The sequence below is a fragment of the Gopherus evgoodei genome, chromosome 21 (genome assembly GCF_007399415.2).
Source record: "Gopherus evgoodei ecotype Sinaloan lineage chromosome 21, rGopEvg1_v1.p, whole genome shotgun sequence".
Classification (NCBI taxonomy): domain Eukaryota; kingdom Metazoa; phylum Chordata; order Testudines; family Testudinidae; genus Gopherus; species Gopherus evgoodei.
Window position 1 is genome coordinate 5,638,951 of NC_044342.1, and position 7,094 is coordinate 5,646,044.

Here is a 7,094-nt window from a genome sequence, read left to right on the forward strand (position 1 = left end):
GCTGGGGTTGGGACTCCCATGGGTTTGGCATCTATTGCTGGGGTTGGGCCCCCCATGGCTCGGGCCCCTGGAGCTACAGTTGGGGCCCCAGGGGTTGGGACCTTATTGCTGGGGTTGGTGCCTCCAGGGGTTGGACTCTTGGAGCTACGGTTGGGGCCCTCAGGGGCTGGGCCTCTGGGGCTGGGGTTGGGGCCCCCAGGGGTTTGGCCCCTGGAGCTACGGTTGTGGCCCCCATAGATTGGGCCCCTGGAGCTACGGTTGGGGCTCCAGGGGCTGGGCCCCTATTGCTGGGGTTGGTGACCCCAGAGGTTGGGCCCCTGGAGCTACGATTGGGGCCCAAGGGGTTGGGCCCCTGGAGCTACGGTTGGGGTCCCCAGGGGTTGGGACCTTGGAGCTACGGTTTGGCCCCAGGGTTTGGGCCCCAATTGCTGGGGTTGGGGCTCCCAGGGGTTGGGCCTCTGGAGCTGGGGCTGGGGCCCCCAGGGGTTGGGCCCCTGGAGCTGGGGTTGGGGCCCCCAGGGGTTTGGCCCCTGTAGCTATGCTTGGAGCCCCCAGGGGTTGGGCCAATGGAGCTACGGTTGGGGCCACAGGGGTTGGGACCCTTTTGCTGTGGTTGGGGCCACCAGGGGTTTCGCTCCTGGAGCTACGGTTATGGCCCCCATGGTTTGGGCCCCTGGAACTACGGTTGGGGCGCCAGGGGTTGGGCCCCTATTGCTGGGGTTGTGGAGCCCAGGGGTTGGGCCCCTGGAGCTATGGTTCGGGCACCAGGGGTTGGGCTCCTATTTCTGGGGTTGGAGCCCCCAGGGTTTGGGCCCCTAGAGCTACGGGTGGGGCCTCAGGCGTTGGCCCTATTGCTGGGGTTGGGGCCCCCAGAGGTTGGGTCCCTGGAGCTGGGGTTGGGGAATCCAGGGGTTGGGCCCCAGGAGCTACAGTTGGGGCCTCAGGGTTTGGACCCCTATTGCTGGGGTTGGGGCCCCCAGGGGTTGGGCCTCTGGAGCTGGGGTTGGGTCCCCCAGGGTTGGGGCCCCTGGAGCTGAGGTTGGGGCCCCCAGGGGTTGGGCCCCTAGAGCTACGGTTGGGGCTTCCAGGGGTTGGGCCCCTGGAGCTGGGGTTGGGGCTCCCATGCGTTTGGCATCTATTGCTGGGGTTGGGGCCCCCAGGGCTCGGGCCCCTGGAGCTACGGTTGGGGCCCCAGGGGTTGGGACCTTATTGCTGGGGTTGGCGCCTCCAGGGTTTGGACCCTTGGAGCTACGGTTGGGGCCCTCAGGGGCTGGGCCTCTGGGGCTGGGATTGGGGCCCCCAGGGGTTTGGCCCCTGGAGCTACGGTTGTGGCCCCTATAGATTGGGCCCCTGGAGCTACAGTTGGGGCTCCAGGGGCTGGGCCCCTATTGCTGGGGTTGGTGACCCCAGGGGTTGGGCCCCTGGAGCTACGATTGGGGCCCAAGGGGTTGGGCCCCTGGAGCTACGGTTGGGGTCCCCAGGGGTTGGGACCTTGGAGCTACGGTTTGGCCCCAGGGTTTGGGCCCCAATTGCTGGGGTTGGGGCCCCCAGGGGTTGGGCCTCTGGAGCTGGGGCTGGGGCCCCCAGGGGTTGGGCCCCTGGAGCTGGGGTTGATGGCTCCAAGGGTTCGGCCTCTGGAGCTGGGATTGAAGCCCCCAGGGGTTGGGCCTCTGGAGCTACGGTTGGGGCCCCAGGGGTTGTCCCCTGGAGCTAAGGTTGGGGCCCCCAGGGGTTGGGCCCCTAGAGCTACGGTTGGGGCTTCCAGGGGTTGGGCCCCTGGAGCTGGTGTTGGGGCTCCCATGGGTTTGGCATCTATTGCTGGGGTTGGGGCCCCCAGGGCTCGGGCCCCTGGAGCTACGGTTGGGGCCCCAGGGGTTGGGATCTTATTGCTGGGGTTGGCGCCTCCAGGGGTTGGACCCTTGGAGCTACGGTTGGGGCCCTCAGGCGTTGGCCCTATTGCTGGGGTTGGGGCCCCCAGAGGTTGGGTCCCTGGAGCTGGGGTTGGGGAATCCAGGGGTTGGGCCCCAGGAGCTACGGTTGGGGCCCCAGGGTTTGGACCCCTATTGCTGGGGTTGGGGCCCCCAGGGGTTGGGCCTCTGGAGCTGGGGTTGGGTCCCCCAGGGTTGGGGCCCCTGGAGCTGGGGTTGGGGCCCCCAGGGGTTGGGCCCCTAGAGCTACGGTTGGGGCTTCCAGGGGTTGGGCCCCTGGAGCTGGGGTTGGGGCTCCCATGCGTTTGGCATCTATTGCTGGGGTTGGGGCCCCCAGGGCTCGGGCCCCTGGAGCTACGGTTGGGGCCCCAGGGGTTGGGACCTTATTGCTGGGGTTGGCGCCTCCAGGGGTTGGACCCTTGGAGCTACGGTTGGGGCCCTCAGGGGCTGGGCCTCTGGGGCTGGGGTTGGGGCCCACAGGGGTTTGGCCCCTGGAGCTACGGTTGTGGCCCCCATAGATTGGGCCCCTGGAGCTACGGTTGGGGCTCCAGGGGCTGGGCCCCTATTGCTGGGGTTGGTGACCCCAGAGGTTGGGCCCCTGGAGCTACGATTGGGGCCCAAGGGGTTGGGCCCCTGGAGCTACGGTTGGGGTCCCCAGGGGTTGGGACCTTGGAGCTACGGTTTGGCCCCAGGGTTTGGGCCCCAATTGCTGGGGTTGGGGCTCCCAGGGGTTGGGCCTCTGGAGCTGGGGCTGGGGCCCCCAGGGGTTGGGCCCCTGGAGCTGGGGTTGGGGCCCCCAGGGGTTTGGCCCCTGTAGCTATGCTTGGAGCCCCCAGGGGTTGGGCCAATGGAGCTACTTTTGGGGCCACAGGGGTTGGGACCCTTTTGCTGTGGTTGGGGCCACCAGGGGTTTCGCTCCTGGAGCTACGGTTATGGCCCCCATGGTTTGGGCCCCTGGAACTACGATTGGGGCGCCAGAGGTTGGGCCCCTATTGCTGGGGTTGTGGAGCCCAGGGGTTGGGCCCCTGGAGCTATGGTTCGGGCACCAGGGGTTGGGCTCCTATTTCTGGGGTTGGAGCCCCCAGGGTTTGGGCCCCTGGAGCTACGGTTGGGGCCTCAGGCGTTGGCCCTATTGCTGGGGTTGGGGCCCCCACAGGTTGGGTCCCTGGAGCTGGGGTTGGGGAATCCAGGGGCTGGGCCCCAGGAGCTATGCTTGGAGCCCCCAGGGGTTGGGCCAATGGAGCTACGGTTGGGGCCACAGGGGTTGGGACCCTTTTGCTCTGGTTGGGGCCACCAGGGGTTTCGCTCCTGGAGCTACGGTTATGGCCCCCATGGTTTGGGCCCCTGGAACTACGATTGGGGCGCCGGAGGTTGGGCCCCTATTGCTGGGGTTGTGGAGCCCAGGGGTTGGGCCCCTGGAGCTATGGTTCGGGCACCAGGGGTTGGGCTCCTATTTCTGGGGTTGGAGCCCCCAGGGTTTGGGCCCCTATTGCTGAGGTTGGGGCCCCAGGGTTTGGGCCCCTATTGCTGAGGTTGGGGCCCCCAGGGGTTGGGCCTCTGGAGCTGGGGTTGGGTCCCCCAGGGTTGGGGCCCCTGGAGCTGGGGTAGGGGCCCCCAGGGGTTGGGCCCCTAGAGCTACGGTTGGGGTTTCCAGGGGTTGGGCCCCTGGAGCTGGGGTTGGGACTCCCATGGGTTTGGCATCTATTGCTGGGGTTGGGCCCCACAGGGCTCGGGCCCCTGGAGCTACAGTTGGGGCCCCAGGGGTTGGGACCTTATTGCTGGGGTTGGTGCCTCCAGGGGTTGGACCCTTGGAGCTACGGTTGGGGCCCTCAGGGGCTGGGCCTCTGGGGCTGGGGTTGGGGCCCCCAGGGGTTTGGCCCCTGGAGCTACGGTTGTGGCCCCCATAGATTGGGCCCCTGGAGCTACGGTTGGGGCTCCAGGGGCTGGGCCCCTATTGCTGGGGTTGGTGACCCCAGAGGTTGGGCCCCTGGAGCTACGATTGGGGCCCAAGGGGTTGGGCTCCTGGAGCTACGGTTGGGGTCCCCAGGGGTTGGGACCTTGGAGCTACGGTTTGGCCCCAGGGTTTGGGCCCCAATTGCTGGGGTTGGGGCTCCCAGGGGTTGGGCCTCTGGAGCTGGGGCTGGGGCCCCCAGGGGTTGGGCCCCTGGAGCTGGGGTTGGGGCCCCCAGGGGTTTGGCCCCTGTAGCTATGCTTGGAACCCCCAGGGGTTGGGCCAATGGAGCTACGGTTGCGGCCACAGGGGTTGGGACCCTTTTGCTGTGGTTGGGGCCACCAGGGGTTTCGCTCCTGGAGCTACGGTTATGGCCCCCATGGTTTGGGCCCCTGGAACTACGGTTGGGGCGCCAGGGGTTGGGCCCCTATTGCTGGGGTTGTGGAGCCCAGGGGTTGGGCCCCTGGAGCTATGGTTCGGGCACCAGGGGTTGGGCTCCTATTTCTGGGGTTGGAGCCCCCAGGGTTTGGGCCCCTAGAGCTACGGGTGGGGCCTCAGGCGTTGGCCCTATTGCTGGGGTTGGGGCCCGCAGAGGTTGGGTCCCTGGAGCTGGGGTTGGGGAATCCAGGGGTTGGGCCCCAGGAGCTACGGTTGGGGCCCCAGGGTTTGGACCCCTATTGCTGGGGTTGGGGCCCCCAGGGGTTGGGCCTCTGGAGCTGGGGTTGGGTCCCCCAGGGTTGGGGCCCCTGGAGCTGGGGTTGGGGCCCCCAGGGGTTGGGCCCCTAGAGCTACGGTTGGGGCTTCCAGGGGTTGGGCCCCTGGAGCTGGGGTTGGGGCTCCCATGGGTTTGGCATCTATTGCTGGGGTTGGGGCCCCCAGGGCTCGGGCCCCTGGAGCTACGGTTGGGGCCCCAGGGGTTGGGACCTTATTGCTGGGGTTGGCGCCTCCAGGGGTTGGACCCTTGGAGCTACGGTTGGGGCCCTCAGGCGTTGGCCCTATTGCTGGGGTTGGGGCCCCCAGAGGTTGGGTCCCTGGAGCTGGGGTTGGGGAATCCAGGGGTTGGGCCCCAGGAGCTACGGTTGGGGCCCCAGGGTTTGGGCCCCTATTGCTGAGGTTGGGGCCCCAGGGTTTGGGCCCCTATTGCTGAGGTTGGGGCCCCCAGGGGTTGGGCCTCTGGAGCTGGGGTTGGGTCCCCCAGGGTTGGGGCCCCTGGAGCTGGGGTAGGGGCCCCCAGGGGTTGGGCCCCTAGAGCTACGGTTGGGGTTTCCAGGGGTTGGGCCCCTGGAGCTGGGGTTGGGACTCCCATGGGTTTGGCATCTATTGCTGGGGTTGGGCCCCCCAGGGCTCGGGCCCCTGGGGCTACAGTTGGGGCCCCAGGGGTTGGGACCTTATTGCTGGGGTTGGTGCCTCCAGGGGTTGGACCCTTGGAGCTACGGTTGGGGCCCTCAGGGGCTGGGCCTCTGGGGCTGGGGTTGGGGCCCCCAGGGGTTTGGCCCCTGGAGCTACGGTTGTGGCCCCCATAGATTGGGCCCCTGGAGCTACGGTTGGGGCTCCAGGGGCTGGGCCCCTACTGCTGGGGTTGGTGACCCCAGAGGTTGGGCCCCTGGAGCTACGATTGGGGCCCAAGGGGTTGGGCCCCTGGAGCTACGGTTGGGGTCCCCAGGGGTTGGGACCTTGGAGCTACGGTTTGGCCCCAGGGTTTGGGCCCCAATTGCTGGGGTTGGGGCTCCCAGGGGTTGGGCCTCTGGAGCTGGGGCTGGGGCCCCCAGGGGTTGGGCCCCTGGAGCTGGGGTTGGGGCCCCCAGGGGTTTGGCCCCTGTAGCTATGCTTGGAGCCCCCAGGGGTTGGGCCAATGGAGCTACGGTTGGGGCCACAGGGGTTGGGACCCTTTTGCTGTGGTTGGGGCCACCAGGGGTTTCGCTCCTGGAGCTACGGTTATGGCCCCCATGGTTTGGGCCCCTGGAACTACGGTTGGGGCGCCAGGGGTTGGGCCCCTATTGCTGGGGTTGTGGAGCCCAGGGGTTGGGCCCCTGGAGCTATGGTTCGGGCACCAGGGGTTGGGCTTTTATTTCTGGGGTTGGAGCCCCCAGGGTTTGGGCCCCTAGAGCTACGGGTGGGGCCTCAGGCGTTGGCCCTATTGCTGGGGTTGGGGCCCCCAGAGGTTGGGTCCCTGGAGCTGGGGTTGGGGATTCCAGGGGTTGGGCCCCAGGAGCTACGGTTGGGGCCCCAGGGTTTGGACCCCTATTGCTGGGGTTGGGGCCCCCAGGGGTTGGGCCTCTGGAGCTGGGGTTGGGTCCCCCAGGGTTGGGGCCCCTGGGGCTGGGGTTGGGGCCCCCAGGGGTTGGGCCCCTAGAGCTACGGTTGGGGCTTCCAGGGGTTGGGCCCCTGGAGCTGGGGTTGGGGCTCCCATGCGTTTGGCATCTATTGCTGGGGTTGGGGCCCCCAGGGGTTGGGCCTCTGGAGCTGGGGTTGATGGCTCCAAGGGTTCGGCCTCTGGAGCTGGGATTGAAGCCCCCAGGGGTTGGGCCTCTGGAGCTACGGTTGGGGCCCCAGGGGTTGTCCCCTGGAGCTAAGGTTGGGGCCCCAGGGGTTGGGCCTCTAGAGCTGCAGTTCGGGCTCCCAGAGGTTGGACCTCTGAGCTGCGGTTGGGGCACCCAGGGTTGGGCCCCTGGAGCTGGGGTTGAGGGCCCCTGAGGTTGTGCCCTGGAGCTATGGTTCTCGCCCCCAGGGTTGAGCCCCTCGTGCTGGGGTTGGGGCCCCCAGGAGTTGGGCCCCTGGAGCTGGGGTTGTATCCCCCAGGGGATGGGCCCCTGGACCTACAGTTGGGGCCCCCAGGGATTTGGCCCCTGGAGCTACGTTTGGGGCCCCAGTGGTTGGGTCCCTATTGCTGGGGTTGGGGCCTGCAGAGGTTTGGCCCCTGGAGCTGGGGTTGGGGCCCCCAGGGTTTTGGCCTCCGGAGCTACGCTTGGGGCCCTCAGGGGTTGGGCCCCTGGAGCTACGGTTTGGGACCTAGGGGTTGGGCCTCTGGAGCTATGATTGGTGTCCCCAGGAGATGGGCCAATGGAGCTAAGGTTGCGGCCCTAGAAGTTGGGCAGCTATTGCTGGGGTTGGGGTCTCGAGGGGTTGCGCCCCTGGAGCTGTGGTTGGGGCCCCAAGGGTTGGGCCCCTAGAGCTACGGTTAGGGCCCCAGAGGTTGCGCCCCTGGAGATGGGTTT